Consider the following 18158-nt stretch of genomic DNA (forward strand, 5'->3'; position numbering starts at 1 on the left):
CAGTCAAAGGGTGAATGGGCACATCAGGCAGGTTCTTTGAGTACCAGCTGTCAAACACAATCGTCACTTGTGATCCGCTGTCCAATAGTGCTTGACACCCACAGCCATTAAGCTTCACTTCTACAGTGGATGCTGGCCCTACTAGACCTTTGGGAAGGTGGCTGGAGTTGTAGATGTCTGTCTGGCTCTTTTTGGAGAAACAGGCCTGGTTTGACGCAGTTCTATCTTCACCCATCTCATTCTTCCCACTCTTTGCCTGCCGCAAGGAACGAATCAGTTTTTGAATCACTTGATCAGAATTTGGTGGAGCTTGACACTTTGTTGCAATATGACCGTCTTCTCCACACCGGTAGCAGAAGTAGTCATCTCTTGTTCGGGCTGACTTGTATCTTGAGGATGTGGATACAGACTGGGACTGGGATGGTTTTGGCCGCTGCTCTGGAACATGAGGTGAGTATGCGTGGGAAGAGTATTGAGTAGAACTGACACTCAGAACTGCCAACTGTTGCTGTAATTGTTGGACCTGTTTCTTTAACTCTTGGACTTCTGAATCATCAGTTTTTTCAGTCTTGGTTGTTCTTTCTTTCGTTTTAATCACTAATGATGAAGTAGACAAGGTTTTGGGCTCACCTCCACTTATTTGGCTTCTCAATTCTTCAATCTCGGCCTTAAGTTCCTGGATGACAGAGGTGCTGGCTCTTTCATCTTCATGGAATTGAATAGCTTTGGCTTTTGCAGACATTCTGTGGCGAGCAGCTTCACTCTCTTCTGCCTCACGTATTTCCTTTAACAGACTCAGAAAAGAAGGTGGGTTATTTTTCCTTTCTCTCAGTCTCAACTGGAGCAACATCATGTCAGAATTCACAGCCCCTCTAATCAGCTGTTCCACTCGTACTTTGTCCACCAGTCTGGGGGACAGTCCATCTCTATCCACTACTTTGCTGAGAGTCTTCTCCATCCTTCTCAGGAATTCAGACAGAGCCTCCCCGGTGCCCTGGCGCATAAGACGAAACTTGAAGTATAAATCCTCACCGGACTCAGATGATCCAAACGTGCTCTCCAATGCTTCCAAGTACTGCAAAGCACTCGCTTCAGGATCTGAATATCGAACCGCTCTTATGATGTCCGATGCAGGTCCCTTGAGGCTTTCCACAATTCTGCGTCGTTTTTCTTTTTCAGAGCAGTCACACTCAGTTATCATCAGCCTGGCTTGGTCCATCCAAGTTTCCATATTCTCCTCTCCCACAGGGGTTGGAGTTACTGCTGAAAAGGTGCGCAGGCGACGATATGCGTTGCTGTCACTTGGGAGCTTTACTGTTTTTGCAAAGACCTCACCCATGGCTCGTATAATTGACTCAGGTGAACTGTCCGGGGCACTGGGAGGAGAAATCAAAGCTTGTATATCACTGAGAGACTTTCCTTCTTCCATCAGGAACTTTGCAAGCTTTTCAGTAAATCCTCCAGCAGCAGTGTCAGATGCAGATTCCTGTGTCTGAATTACTATGACTGACCATGGCTCGCTCTTTTCTCCCCAAGACACTTCAGCAGGTATGCGCTTAGGGTCAATGGCTTGTTTGCACTCACACAACACCAGCAGAGAACGTGAAGTAGGTCCTTCTTTCGTGTCTCTTACACGAACTCTTCCTAGTGCTTTTACTGCTTCCATTGCCTCTTCAATTTCGGCCACTTCTGTGTGAACAGGTACATTTAAAAGCATTAAAGCATAAGTCTCATCAATGCCAGCATCTTTACACCAGTTGGCTAACTCTACTTGGAGGAATGGGTCTTTTGTTAGATCCATGACAACACTGTATACAGTTCTCAGTCACTTATAATGCAACAACAGGGTTACTTGAGCTTAACTTTTCTCTTTCTTCTTTTCTTCTTTCAGGAACTCAGTTGTGACTTGCCAGAGGGAGATCCCGGACGAGCCCCCACTTTGTGTAGCGCCCCCTACCTGTCTTTCTGTTAATTAAATAGAGCAGCGCACCAGATTCATTAACTATGTGCCTACAGATGTTGAAGTTAGGCCCCTCTGGTGTCACAAATTAATTACTTCTTTATAAAGCTATTTATAATTATGAACTATTCTAAATGTGATATATTTAATGTATTATACATATACTATAATAAATAGTCAAGCACAAACTCTTAGATGGATAACAAAAGATAAAGGATTTAATTAGAACAGAAATAGAAAGTCAAAAATAGAATTTGAGTGATGTGATGCATTCACACAATCACATAGACTTTAAATCTGACCAAATTAACCCCCCAAAAAGGCTATATCGCAGGTGACAGGAGTACAGAAATGGTCTCTGTAACAAAACACTCAGAATAAAAAAGAAAACTAAGTGAATTCACTTGGAATGAAATGTACAAAATTATTCACTCTGGATGTCAGTAATCACTCTGAATACTCACAGTTGATAAGCGCGCTGGATAACAACATATAGGACGATTAAACACTGTGGGCCCCCCCCCCCACACACACACACACACACACCCACACCGTTGCAGGCCTGGATCGTAGCTCGGGTTCGTGGTGGCCGGCAAACTGAAAAATGACCGCTTCACTCTCCTGAGCATAAACAAATCAACAAGGGTACCTCAATTTTCAGGTGCGAATCAAACAGCGATCTTGGAATCCTGTAGTAGGCCTCCCGCAGCTCCTCGATCTCGCTCTCCCTCGCCAGCCGATGAAACGCTCCTCCCACGCAGCCAGAGGAACCCCAAATATCGCGGGTATTTGGGGCGCTATCTGGTCCTCAATGTCTCCCTCGTTGTCCCGAAAACAACAATGCTTACTTTCGCCAATCTGTTTTGTTTAAATGTTCCGCTAATTTAATAGTCCGGTTCAGATGAATAACATAAACCGTACGGGATATTAAGGAAACAGTCCGTACGCTGACGACACCGGAATGTCGTATAAACACTCACAGCGAACTCACAATAAACACAAATAAACAGGACTCGGGTTTCACACACGATCAATATTACAGTTTCAGATTTTTTAAACTTGTAAACTATTCACCACTCTATTACCGCATACCGCGCGTCTCTCTCATCCCTTGCATATCTCGCCTTCCCCCCTTGTTCCTCCTCCCCCCACCAAAACATCCACTCAAAATACCTAACGCATAGGCGCGGGCGGGACTTAACTCTCTTGAACCAATAAAGTAATGAAAGACCTAACTTGTAGGTTAAAACCACATTTTTCACATGTGCATAACACTCTAACTTGATATATGTTCTTAAAAGCATACATCCACTTATTTAATATATCAATATATAAAGCAGTGGACTCATTACCTGTAGAATATTATTCTACTGGGTTACATATATATATATATATATATATATAAAGCCAGTTTGTGCTTTTCAGATTCTCTTTAACTGTAAAAAAATAAATAAAATAAATGTACAATATATTAGATTTATTCATGTCCACTACAATGGGCACCAGGACGGAAGCAACAACAACAACAACAACAACAAAAAAACATATTTTAACCATACAGCATTATGAGCTAGAGTTCAAACACAGTATGTGAACTAGCGTTGAAGATTTTGAACTTAACACATACTGAAACAATGAGCAATGGCAATCAGAATGAAAAAATGTAAGATAGATGGAGTCTCAAAAGACATTTTGATTCTTTTTGTTGGTCGAGTGGGTGAATTGAAGTATATGTACTTGCTGGTTTTGATAAATATGTGTTTGTGTGATTGATTGCATATAGCATCCAGGCATCAGTGTGTGTGTGTGTGTGTGTGTGTGTGTGTGTGTGTGTGTGTGTGTGTGTGTGTGTGTGTGTTGCTTTGTGTACACTCATAGTCATTTCACATTCGTTGTTTCACAATATTGTCTCTTGTTAAAAACTATACATAACATGATTCATGAATAGGCTATATTTTTAAAATATATTTTTACATATGTACACAGGCCTATTTATGCATGTAACATGAAGATCAATTTTTAAGCTTTATGTTCTATGCATTTTTACATTTTTAAAATATAAACAGTATACATATATATATACATATATATATGGAAAAAATTAAGAGACCACTTAATATTGATTTCTGAACTTGGAGTGGTCTCTTAATTTTTTCCAGAGCTGTATATGAAGACTTCAGATGCAAAAGCCTCTAAGTGCCATCTGAAATTCTTCTAAAATGAGCATTTTTATCAAGCTTATATGTTTATGTTCAGTTATTTCACTTTAATGGCAATGAAAAGGACCTATTAATTGCCATTCAAGTGAAATTACTGAACCTACGAGCTTGATAAAAATTTCAGACGGTACTTAGAGGCTTTTGCATCTTAAGTCTTCATATTAACAGTGTTTCACATATATGTTGCATTCATGGTTTTCATTAACGCTCCTTCTCGTGTGTTTATGACCTGCCGATACCGTTTGAGCAATCTTCGGTAGGCTATGCTTTCATTTAATTTTAAAATGGATGCATCGGACAAGAAATCACGGAAACTTGAGGACTGCTCATTTTATCAGTGTCAGAGTAAGAGCCTGCTATAGATTTTGCTGCTCATTTATGTGGATTTATTATAAATAACCACTGCTATAAACTTGTTTAATTTACTTAAATAGGGTTTTTATAACGAATTAAAATTATATCAGTAAATAAGTCAAAAGACATGCACGTCCTAATAGTGCACGCAATGTCCGATTCCTCTAACCAAGTTTCAACATATATTAGACGTTATGATTTCGATCATATGCGTCGGCGTAGGTATCTGTTGATGAAACAACCTCATTTCGACATTGAATCGATGTCATATTTTCGACGTAATAACGTTCTGATGTACCGATCAAATAGTGAACGTTGAATCAACATTGAAATTTGATCGGCGACTGATACTGATCTTTACAACCAAAAATAAACGTTGAATCGACGTCCGTTTGCTATCTGGGCAATCTCGTGGCCATGTGATGTAAAGTTGTGGCCTCGAGATCATATGATGAGGGAACGAGATATTTTTCTCGTGGCCACGACTTCATTATGTTGAGAGAAGGACATTTATTTCTCATGGCCACGAGTTACATTTGTAAACAACCTGCGCTACCACAGCAACCTGGAACTATCAGAAATGAATAAGATTATAATAATATTTTTAATTAAGAAAAAGCGCGGAATTGCCTACAGCGGCATTCGAATGAAGTTTATCAATAAATATTAGAATATGCATGCATATTTTTATCACATCCAACAGTCTTTTAAATCCATTCACTGACTGTTAATTTTTTTTTTTTTCATATTTTTTTTTACATTATTTATTATTATTATTAGGCTATCATTATTGGTTAAATGTTTTTTATTCATTGTTATTTAGCCCTATTTGCTTTATTTTCCCCTTCATTTCGTGTATCAGTGGTTTAGGTCAGATAGGACATTCTCTGTTATGACTGATGACCTCTCCTCCTCTTCAGCCCCTATGACCTCTAGTGTGCCACAGGGATCCATTTTGGGCCCTGTTCTATTCTCTCTGTACATACTGCCTTTAGGTTCAATTATTTCAAGTCACAATGTGTCCCTCCATCTGTATGCAGATGACTTACAAATCTATCTGCCGGTTGTCCCCAGTTCTTCTGACAGTCTTTAATCCATAAACAGATGTTTAGATGACATCAAATTGTGGCTGTCTCAGAACTTTCTCTGTTTGAATGAGGACAAAACTGAATGTATTGTTTTTGGCACATCCATCCTGCCCAGTGTTTCAGCTCCTGGTCTTGTTGCGTTGACCCCCCATTTAAACCACGTTGTGAAAAATTTGGGGGTGAAATTAGACAGTCTGAAATTTGATAAGCAAATTGATTCTATGGTCAGGGCATGCTTCTTTCAGCTCCGCCTCCTAGCAAAGGTTAAACCCTTCTTGAGCCGTTGTGACCTGGAGAAAGCTATCCATGCTTTTGTTAGTTCCCGCATAGACTACTGTAATGCACTCTATGTGGGAGTTAACCAAGCTGGTCTTCACCATTTGCAGCTTGTGCAAAATGCTACAGCCCGCCTGCTCACTAACAGTCGGAAACACGAGCACATCACACCTGTCCTATACTCCCTGCACTGGCTCCCTCTCCAGTTCGGAATTCATTTTAAAATTTTGACATTTGTTTTTAATGCAGTCAATGACCTTGCACCTTCCTGTTTGTGTGAGATTTTGAGCCATCACCGACCCAGCAGAGCTCTACGATCTTATGGGCAACATCTGCTGGAGGTCCCCCGGTCCTGGTGCAAACAGTGGGGCGACCGTTCTTTTGCAGTGGCCGGTCCAAAACTCTGGAACTCTCTGCACATTGACTTACGCTCCATCACTGACCTGCCTTTGTTCAAAGCCAAACTTAAAACCCACTTATTTAGAATAGCTTTTAACACTTAGTGGTCCTGTGACACTTCTCTTTATCTTAATGTTGTAATGTGCTCTGCTGACCTATTTGTACTTTTATTATTATTTATTATTATTACTTTTTATCTTGTTTTTAATGTTGTACAGCACTTTGGTTCAGCTTTGGTTGTTGGAAGGTGCTATAGAAATAAAGTTTGATTGATTGATTGATTGATTGATTGTATCCTTTCTGTAGGCCTATATTATGTTGTTAGCTATATTTTGTAAATACTTTAAATGCCAGATCATGCCAAAAAATGTGACTTTATGACTGTATTGTAGCCATGAAGATAGGATAAATGAGGGTCTATTATCATTTGTAGACCCTCGTGCCCGTGACAGCTTTTGAATGAAGTTCGAATAATTTATTATTATTAATTGGTTGTTAAAAGAATATTTTAGCTAAAAAAAATAAATAAATACATTCACTGATATAGCCTAGACAAAAACTTAATTTTGTTCATCATTTTATTTAGGTTTAATAGGCATATTTATAATAATAATAATAATATTATTATTATAATAATAATTATAATAATAATTATTATAATAAAGACACAATCAGATTAAAAGGCTGTGAGATGGGATGGATAAATGTTCATTATCATTAAATGAAGTTTGTTTTCAAATTGATAATAACAAACTTCATCTGAATGCTAGTGGCAACATCGCGCGCAATAGGCTATTTATAGCTTATTACATTGCGCTATGTTGACTATATACTGTATATAGCATTCAAATAATAATAATTTCTTAATTCCGCACTTATCATTCTTAATTCCAGGTTGCTATGGCAGCGCGCGTTGTTTACACATGTAACTCGTGGTCATGAGAAATAGATGTCCTTCTTTCAACATAATGAAGTCGTGGCCACAAGAAAAATATCTGGTTCCCTCACCATGATCTCGAGGTCACGACATAAGGATGTCGTTACCTCGACAAAACGATCTCATGGCCACGACTTATTATCACGTTCCCACGAATTAATATCTTGCGGCCACGACTTATTATCACGTTCCCACGAATTAATATCTTGCGGCCACGACATATTATCACGTTCCCACGAGTTTATGTCTTGGCCACGACAAAACTAAGTGAACCGAACATGTCCCCTCCCGGTCACCGTACGAGAAAAAATAGGCTTGTTTGAGATGCGCCTCGCCTGAAGTTCAGCCGAGAGTAGGCGGCTGCAGTGAGGGGAGGAGTGAAAAAAGTGCAGGCAAGACGGACAATTCTCCGTTCTCGTAGTGCATCAGACACCTGCGAGATCAAAGGCGGATATCGCGGGATTCACACTTGTGCGCTGTGTTGCTGATAAACTGGATGTAATTTACGTTCTGTTGCTTTTATATGAAAACAAACATAATGAACAATACACCCAAAGTACTTGTTATTTTTTCCATTCGAAGGATGTGTGTATCAATCATTTTTATTTCTAAAGGCTGCAACCCAGCAAACACAAAACGTTTTTACAACTTTTCACAACGTTGTATTTTGGTTGCAATTAGGTAATGTTGTAGTACAACGTTTTAAAAACGTTTTAAAAACGTTTTTTAAAATAAAAAAATAATGTAACCAAAATAAAACGTTTTAAAAACGTTGTGAAAATACCAAGCTGGTATGTTTTCTTTAAGTAGTCAAAAAAACGTTAATATCACGTTTGTCTACTACGAAAACGAAACTATACCAAATTGCAACTTTTGGGAGACGTTTTATTCAGGTGTTAAAATAACGTAATCTGCACGTTGGAATACGACGTTTAAAAAACGTCATGACAGTACCAAAATACAACCATGTCAAAACAAAGACTATGCTAGGGCCAAAACACATACATTCTGTTTTTTTATTATTATTTGTTGTGCAATAGCCTATAGCCTACTTTTATTTGTACACCACGTTGATCATTTCTGGTATATAAAACATATGTTTTCTTTAGTCAAAAAGAAAAAAAGAAAAGAAAAAGAAAACTTAAGTATTCTAAAGCTATATTATATTATATTATATTATATTAACCCCCCCCCCCCCCCATATTCAAATCCATCAGTTACAATCCCCCCCCAATATTTCAACATGAAAATCACAGTAGATCTATACTAAAATATGTATAATTCATTTATTTTGTAACAATAATTTTGTTTATAATCGAATATGTGTTTGTCATAATAAATTAGTAAAAAAATACCCCCCCCTCCATTGAACCGATTGGTAACGCCCAACCAATGCGCATCGCATTTTCACCAAAAAAACGCCAGTGGCGCTCTACTGTTTGAATGAATGAGAGCGGGTAGCACCAAAAAAGAAGAGAACCGCTGCCCAGCCGACTATATTAAACTTCTGTTCAAAGAGGGACGTTAAAAAGAATAAAGCATGTACTGAGAAGGAGGTATGAAAACATTGTAATAGTTAAGTACACTCCACATATATTTTAGCTAGCTAATCCATTGCAATTTAGCCATAACTATCAGTGTAACTGTAACCAATTACTAAAACAGCCATCTATTTTGTTACTTCATTTTTCAATAGCGTCTTATCAGTGACAAAAGTATTCAAATCGGTGTTTGTTTTCTTCCTTAATTAATCTGATTTTTGAATGAATTGGCTGAATGAACGATTTAAGTAGCTCACTCATTAAAACGTCGAATCGCTGCCACCTACTGGCGGTTTCAATATATAACATTATTTATTTTTAGAATCACTCCGTTATGTTAGAATTTGATGAATAGTTATATTCCATAAAGTTATGATAGATAGATAGATAGATAGATAGATAGATAGATAGATAGATAGATAGATAGATAGATAGATAGATGATAGATAGAGAAGAAATAAATTATCAAATAACGCTACACATAAAACAGATTTTTTTTTTTTTTAATTAAAAAAAACACAAAAAAACAGGCAGCATACCAACGCTCAACCCCCCCAATGTTGAAACCAAATCTACGCCCTTGACTCCATCAGTAGTCTATTGTTTTAACGCTGTAATGTAAACGATAGCTGCTTAACTTTTGACATGTTTAATTGGCGTGCGCATTTAACATTTCGAGTCCCGTGAGCAATCGGATTGGAGTCACCATGGAAACGGGGCGGCAACCAGGCGGCAACTCAACCAACTGACAAGTGTCAAGCAAGAGCACGACCGTCTGTCACTGTTATTTTCACTGCTTTCAGGTAAGTTTAGTGCCTAAAATTACACAAATAATACATACAACTGTTCTTGACACGTTCATACATGTAATTGACAAGCTTCTGTTGAATATTTTCTTCATAGAAAAGGTTTGTTGTCTTTGGAAAAAGATCGTTAGAATCTCAACCGTTAGGCTAACTTTAAGAGGTAGACTAACTTGACATAAACTCTTATTTATGAAAGTTTGGGCTTTTAATCACATTTTATGTGTAGATTAGAGGTTTTGATAGTTTTGTAAATGATTTTCTGGCAATTTGTCAATGGATGATTAGAAAATATAACTTAAAAGTATGCGGTGTACTGTTAATCGGTGACGTCACTTATATGGAGCGTGAAAATGGGGTGAAACTAACGTTATTTCAAACATGTTTTGATATTTCATGGTAAATAAATATTGATTAAAATTGCACTGTGATTTCAGGAGCGTCAGATATATGAATAATTTATATTTATTGCGTCCAAACATAATTAAGTGACATTGTATGAGGAATACTAAATAAGTAAAGCTACAAATGTAAATGCTGGCATCTTAAGACTTTTTTTTACACACACACACACACACACACACACACACACACACACACACACACACACACACACACACACACACACACACACAGACAAACACACATAGCCTATATATAAATATATATGTATATATATATATATATACACATATATGTATATATATATATACACATATATATACACACATATATATGTTCTGTATATTATTCTTTCTCATTTCTGCATTTCACCTCTATTCTATTTTTTTTTTTTTTTTTAATAAACCTGACATTGAATACTACATTTTGTTGGCCCTGTGACAACTTGTTTATGTTCCTAGATTCTTCCATGTTAAAGTTTGATCAAAAGTTTATCAAGTATTCAAAAAATTCATCAAATATTTTTTGAGTCCTCTATGGCCATCTTGTTTAACTCTGCATTGAGGACACTTGGTATAGAGTTAGCAACCTACAGTAAGGTCCAACATAATTCAAAATGAGACAGATGATAATAAAAAAGTACTGAGCATTGTGAATGTAAGAGCCTCACATTATATTAATAACAATCATTGTTGGTGTGTGAATTGCATTTCAGGGCAGTTTGTGAAGACGAGATGCTGTGACAACCTGGACAGAAGTCAGTTCCAGATCCACCTTCAACACCAGACTTCTCATATGGATTGCTGTATACTAGCATATTATTATTCGCTTCAGAATTGGGTGCATGCAGACAAATGTTTATAACATTCTTTCTTTCTGGTGTTGTGTCGAATTCTGTGACCTACCAAATCATATGACTATAGGCACTGCATTGACCTAATCTGACTAAACCTAACCCTAATCCTACCCTTTTGATAATTAACCATGGTTTTACTATAGTAAAATCTTGTTGTTGTTTTTTTTTTTTGTTGTTGTTGTTTTTTTGACGTATTGATTACCATTTGTATAATCACACAAATACCATAGTTAAAACTGTTTTTCTAGCAGAACCATGGTTCATTTGTGGTAACCATGGAATTACTACAATGACTATATTTTTTGCTTTTAATCATGGTAAAACCATGATAAATTTCCATAACCTACACCTTATAACCTACTAGGGTCACATAATTTAGTGGGTTACAGAATTCGGCATTATAACTGTTTGGATCAGCAATTAAAGGGTTAGTTCAACCAAAAATGAAAATAATATCATTAATTACTAACCCTTGTGTCAGTCTACACCCGTTAGACCTTCGTTGATCTTCGGAACACAAATTAAGATATTTTTGCTGAAATCTGATGGCTCAGTGAGGCCTCCATTGCCAGCAAGTTAAAGGATTAGTTCACTTTTTGAATGACAATGTCCTGATAATTTACTCACCCCATGTCATCCAAGATGTTCATGTCTTTCTTTCTTTGGTCAAAAAGAAATTAAGGTTTTTGATGAAAACATTCCAGGATTATTCTCCTATGGACTTCAGTGGACTCCAGACGATTGAAGGTCAAAATTACAGTTTCAGTGCAACTTAAAAGGCTTTCAGTGATACCAGACAAGGAATAAGGGTCTTATCAAGCAAAACGATCAGCCGTTTTTTAAGTGCTTTCATTGCGAGTGCTTTCATGTTCCGTATTCTTCTAATGCTGTATATCCAATGCCTTCCCTATTCTACGTACGGAAAAAAACTGAACTGGTGCCGGGTTCGTTCCGTAAGTTGAATAGGGAAGGCGTAGGACATACAGAGTAAGCTTTTTGAAGCATACACAACACAGGAGCACTCGCAAGGCGATCATTTGTGTTTATAAATCATATACAGTTATTTTTTTTTTTTTTCGAAAATGACTGATCGTTTCACTAGATAAGATTCTTATTCCTTGTCTGGTATCATTTAAAGCCCTTTTAAGCTGCACTGAAACTGTAATTTTGACTTTCAACCATCTGGGATCCATTGAAGACCACTATAAGGAGAATAATCCTGGAATGTTTTCATCAAAAACCTTCATTTCTTTTCGACTGAAGAAAGAAAGACATGAACATCTTGGATGACATGGGGTGACTAAATTATCAGGACATTGTCATTCAGAAAGTGAACTAATCCTTTAATTTACACTTTCAGTGCCCAGAGAGTTACTAAAACGTTTAAAACAGTACAGCGGGCCTACTAATATTAGTATTGGGTCTTAATATTGTAGAACAGCACAAGGGTGAGTAATAATATTGACATAATTTTCATTTTTGGGTTTACTATGTCATTAAGACAGCTCCTAGCTGCCACCTACTGGCATAACAATGTAACCTGCAATGAAAGCGCTGAAAAATCGAGAAATCGCTAACATAGTTTCTCAAAATCAGGTATTTATTGAACAATAAACTTCTTATTTAATATATATTATTTAAGTTCCGATGCCTATATATTTGTAATTTGTGTTGAAAAAAATCCTTAAAATATAAGCATTAGTTTTACTGCAAACAAGTGATTAAAATATAATTATTATAATCGCAATAAAATAATTTGTATCTATTTAAAATGAAATACTTTACAATTTACAAATTAAATGTTTTTTTCTTCTGTAAAAACATCTGTCCTCTGAAATTTCTTGGAATTTGTTAATGACCCCATATTTAAATTCGCCAGTAATGGCATAATTTTCATGTGTTTTATTTATTTACATATTTACCTTTTTTTCCATATCATGTTACTTTTTTTACATTTTGTGAATAAATATGAGTGACAAAATTTGTGTGTAGTATAAATTATTAGGCCTACATATATGTTAATGTAGGCTTATACAATGGACAACAACCAGAGGTCTGCTCTACAGGTAAGGTAGTGCAATGTAAAAAAAGTTCTGTTGAATATTCAGATTTACAGAAATGTTGTAAACTGACATAATAGCTTATGATGAATTATAAAGAAATATAAAATACACCACTTAATGTATTTATCTTACCATACATTTATGTTTTATATATTTGTTTTATATGGTTTTAGTCATTTTATCTGGAAAGATAACACTAAAAAAAACATTTTGATGGCAGCATATGAAGTACTAGTTTGGACGTGTCAAGTACGTTTTTAAAACGTTGCAAGGAGACATTCAGACGTGATAAAAACGTTATAAAGACTTTTCTGCAATGTTGTGAAAAAACGTATTTATAACGTAAAAAAAACCCGACATCTGTCGTATTAAATACGTCCGATTAAAACGTTATCACGACCTTTTCACAACGTGAAAAAAACGTTTTTACAACGTTATTGTGTTTGCTGGGAACCTCATCAGTCGCTAGAGCATCTCTTGAGATCAGAGGAGTGAGGTTTACTCGCACAGCAACTACTAGCTGGCCTCCGTTACATACAGACATGTTTTTATATATTTTTATAAATATGATAACAATCACATAACCCAGAGAGATCGCACTGTCAGAGACTTTTGGAATATTCACACATAATTCACACACATAAAATCATGGTATTAGTGTTTTAAAATCAAACATTTTAAAAGAGATCAATACATCACGGTTGTTTAAACCAATAAGCTTTAAGCTGTGTCGTCAGCAAGTCGTTTCCCATCGTGCTTTTGGTCAGCGCAGTCGGTGGAGAGCAACTGCGCTCGACTGCAGAATCCGACACGTCCGCCTCGCCCTCGCGAGAGGTTTTGACACACGTCAGCATGACATCAGAGCAAGGCGGACCATATGGGATCAGATTCCCGCCAATAGTATTGCGGTCACGGATCAAAAAATAATACCACATGTATAACACATGTAAAAATATATAGCACAAACTTAAAAAAAATAATGCAAAATGATCGGAATGGCAAAAAACATGGTCACGGATCAAAATATAATAAGCGTAAATCGAAAAATTAAAAGCACATTTAAAAAATATAACAAGCATGAATCAAAACTTTAAACACATTAAAAATGATATTGCACAAATCTTAAACTTGTGTTTATGCGTTCTTAAAAGTTGTTTTCCTTGCTTTTATTACTATTTTCTTTCTGCTCTCTTTACATTTTCTGCTTATATTTTACTCTTTTGTGCGCTTGTGCAGTTTTTCTCTTTGCTCTTCTTTCTACGTTCTGCTCTTGCTTTTCCAAATGTTGCAGTTCGAGTTTCATGTAAATTAGGCTGGGCTTAAGCGCCACCATTGGTCCACTAGTTCTAGATTGACAGCTCCTCCTCTAGCCAATCAATCGAAGGGAGGGAGATGACATCACTTCAATGCGACTCATGGCTACTGATGCTCACACTCATACAGGAGAAGATAACAGTTTAATCTGAAACTTTACAAGGACTTTCAATCTGTAAAGTTATATTTGAGATACTCTTTTTATTGTGCAGTCTACTTATGATTGTTAATCTTTATGTTCATAATATATGGTATTTGGTGTAAAAATATTACTTGGCTCATGGTGCTAATATGCTAAGGCTACTGTAGCTAATATATTTCTTAATTGTTGTTAAACGATCATAGGTAAATTAATTCTAAGACTGAATGTATCATCTCTGCATTGACTACGATAGTGTTACAGAGAAGATAGTTACAGAAACCAGGTGGATTTGATATGCAGTGATTTATTCACACATTTATTGTGTTTAATTACATAACTACATAATTGCACAATACTATAAGATTAATGTTTTAAATAAAAACAAAATTACAGATACAGATATGTAGGTGGCGAAAAGTTCATTCAAACTTCTCGTTCAAATCAGGAATTCATTAATGAAACACTGCTGTGTTGCTCAGAGACGAGCGAAGCTGTTCTGCTGTGACTTTGTTTGATACTCCTTTCATTAAAATAGTGCAAAAACACATTCAAAATTAACTTATAGCTATATTGATTTATACAACAGCTCAATAAACATTTGCAATTGCTCTAATATTGGGGAAAACACTGATGTGAAGGCTATTGCTTAACTTTATAATTTTATAATCTCAGTGTTAAAATGGGATCAAATTCATAAACCAACACCCGTGTCAATGACATACTGTACATGGAAGACAAAATCTATAAATCTGTTTACAGGAAAACAATACATGACAAAATATGCACAGTTTACTATTACGAGCAACATACAATGATCTAAACCAGTGGTTCCCAAACTTTTCAGAGTGGAGTACCCCCTGAGACACTTACCATCCTTCTGTGTACCCCCTCTCTTCCACTTAGATTGTAAATTTTCCAATAAGGGACAATATTTGCCCCCTAAATTGACTTTCTAGTGCAGTTTTTGATCTTTATGAATACTTTTACAACAATAATAATGTTTTAAATTAAAAAATGTTCAATAGAGAAATATGCAATGCTAAAAACGTGAAAAGTGATTATTTTAAACACTAAAACCGCCAGTAGATGGAGGTAAGTCACTGTCTTAATGCCTGAGTCATCGAGTCATTCATTCAAAGAAGCAAGTGGCTGTATTTATGAATGAATCATGACTTTCACGAACAATTCATTCAAAGTTGCAGATTCGTTCTCGAAGCACTGCTGTGTTGTAATCCTGCTGTTGTTTTCGTTGCAAAATAGAGCAAATACTGACAATACTGTGAAGAATAACACTTAATATTACCCCTTTGTTTGTTGAACTGTTGTGTGGATATTTGGATTTGCATTTTTGCTCATATAATATTATCAACATTAAAAACAAGAACTCACAAAAGGTAGGCTATGTTTTGTATCAAGAGTTTGAATCTTAAATTGATATTTAAGCCCGTTTTGTGCCAGGCTATTGTTCTTCGTGCTAGTAAGTGCTAAATCTGCAGGTACAGAATGGCAGTATGTTGCGCGTTTTGCTCAGGCTGCAGACTCCGCACGCAACCTATACTGTAGGCTATATGCAGTGCGCTGCATGTGGAAATGGACTCCGTCAGATTTGACCGCAAAAGATGTGGTATTTTGATTGGATGTCATATGGCATATTGTACCTGTTAGAAAATACATGATCAGTTTTAATGTTATTTTAATGTAGAGAAGAATTAAATGAATGGCAAAATTCTGCATTTTGTTCGCGTAACGTTACCCCCTCTGTCACCTCACGTACCCCAGTTTGGGAACTACTGATCTAAACAATTGCCATGGCATATCTTACTTTAAATGTAATTCACGAGCAAATATATTAGCCTAGTAAGGTAGGTTTCATATGTTATATTCTCTTGTGCAAAAGACAGGAATAAAAGAGACAACAAGCAAGCATATTATTATTAATATTATTGTATGAATACTAAAAATATCTAACAGTAACATAACAGGTATAGACGAGCCAGGCACACATAAGAATGATGTTGTGAGGCTGCTGCATGGTGGACGCTGCGTTTGACGGTGTCAAGTCCAGTGATAGGTGCATTAAAGATTAATATAACAATGATAGATCGTCAGACAGGCACAACTGTGACAGGTTGTCGTTAGGATGGTAAATTTAACAATAAAAGATTGTCCAGGTAGAAGTAGCCTATATACCGGTGACAGGTCGAGTTGCAGGTACATGTATGAAGGTACATATGTACATGTTATAATGTATATATATACATTATAACAGTGTCCTGCAACAGAAAGAGTTTACCACAGCTCGGAAATTGCCAGCTGTGATGGTTATCTTCTCCTGTATGAGTGTGAGCATCAGTAGCCATGAGTCGCATTGAAGTGATGTCATCTCCCTCCCTTCGATTGATTGGCTAGAGGAGGAGCTGTCAATCTAGAACTAGTGGACCAATGGTGGCGCTTAAGCCCAGCCTAATTTACATGAAACTCGAATTGCAACATTTGGAAAAGCAAGAGCAGAACGTAGAAAGAAGAGCAAAGAGAAAAACTGCACAAGCGCACAAAAGAGTAAAATATAAGCAGAAAATGTAAAGAGAACAGAAAGAAAAGAGTAATAAAAGCAAGGAAAACAACATTTAAGAACGCATAAACACAAGTTTAAGATTTGTGCAATATCATTTTTAATGTGTTTAAAGTTTTGATTCATGCTTGTTATTTTTTTAAATGTGCTTTTGATTTTTCGATTTACGCTTATTATATTTTGATCCGTGACCATGTTCTTTGCCATTCCGATCATTTTGCATTATTTTTTTTAAGTTTGTGCTATATATTTTTACATGTGTTATACATGTGGTATTATTTTTTGATCCGTGACCGCAATACTATTGGCGGGAATCTGATCCCATATGGTCCGCCTTGCTCTGATGTCATGCTGACGTGTGTCAAAACCTCTCGCGAGGGCGAGGCGGACGTGTCGGATTCTGCAGTCGAGCGCAGTTGCTCTCCACCGACTGCGCTGACCAAAAGCACGATGGGAAACGACTTGCTGACGACACAGCTTAAAGCTTATTGGTTAAGTTTGTGCTATATATTTTTACATGTGTTTTTAAATTTGTGATTCACGTTTATTATTTTTTGATCCGTGACTGCAATACAATTGGCGGGAATCTGACCCCATAGGACCACCCTCGGACACATTTCTAACCGGCATGCATCTCGCGGTGATCGCGGTGATCGATTCTGCGCAGAATTTGCTCATCTCAAACAAGCCTTGCCAACTTTACTGAGTTAAGCACTGACCGTATTCTTTATATGCTAGGCCTACTTAAGTCCAAAGTAAACTCTATGAACAGCTCAACGTACTGTACATAATAGTGTAGGGCAGGCGCTAAATTATTGCTTGGGCAGACGTGCCGTAGATCTATCCATAAATGTACAGCGCTCTGGATGAATATCAACACACGCTCCACCCCCGGCGACACTGGTGGTACGATCCACCCGCGAGCGCTCATTATTAATGGAAAATCAGAATAATGAGTCATATTTATGTTTGTTCAAAAATCAGATTCGGACGCAACAACCCATGTAGAATCGAAAATTAAACTGAGTGACAATTATCCGTTTGTGAAGTATTCTAAAAAATGAAAAAATGAAAGTTTGAAGCCAACTTTTCATTTGGTTCATTTTGATGGTGCAAATTGAACAAAGAACTGCAAAGCGTTACACGGACCCTACACCAGTGGTGTAGTCTAGTTTTTTGTAGTGAGTATACTGTGATTTTTCCCTCACAACCTCATACACCACCACACCCGC

This window comes from Chanodichthys erythropterus, chromosome 16 (genome assembly GCF_024489055.1).
Source record: "Chanodichthys erythropterus isolate Z2021 chromosome 16, ASM2448905v1, whole genome shotgun sequence".
In the NCBI taxonomy this organism is placed as follows: Eukaryota; Metazoa; Chordata; class Actinopteri; order Cypriniformes; family Xenocyprididae; genus Chanodichthys; species Chanodichthys erythropterus.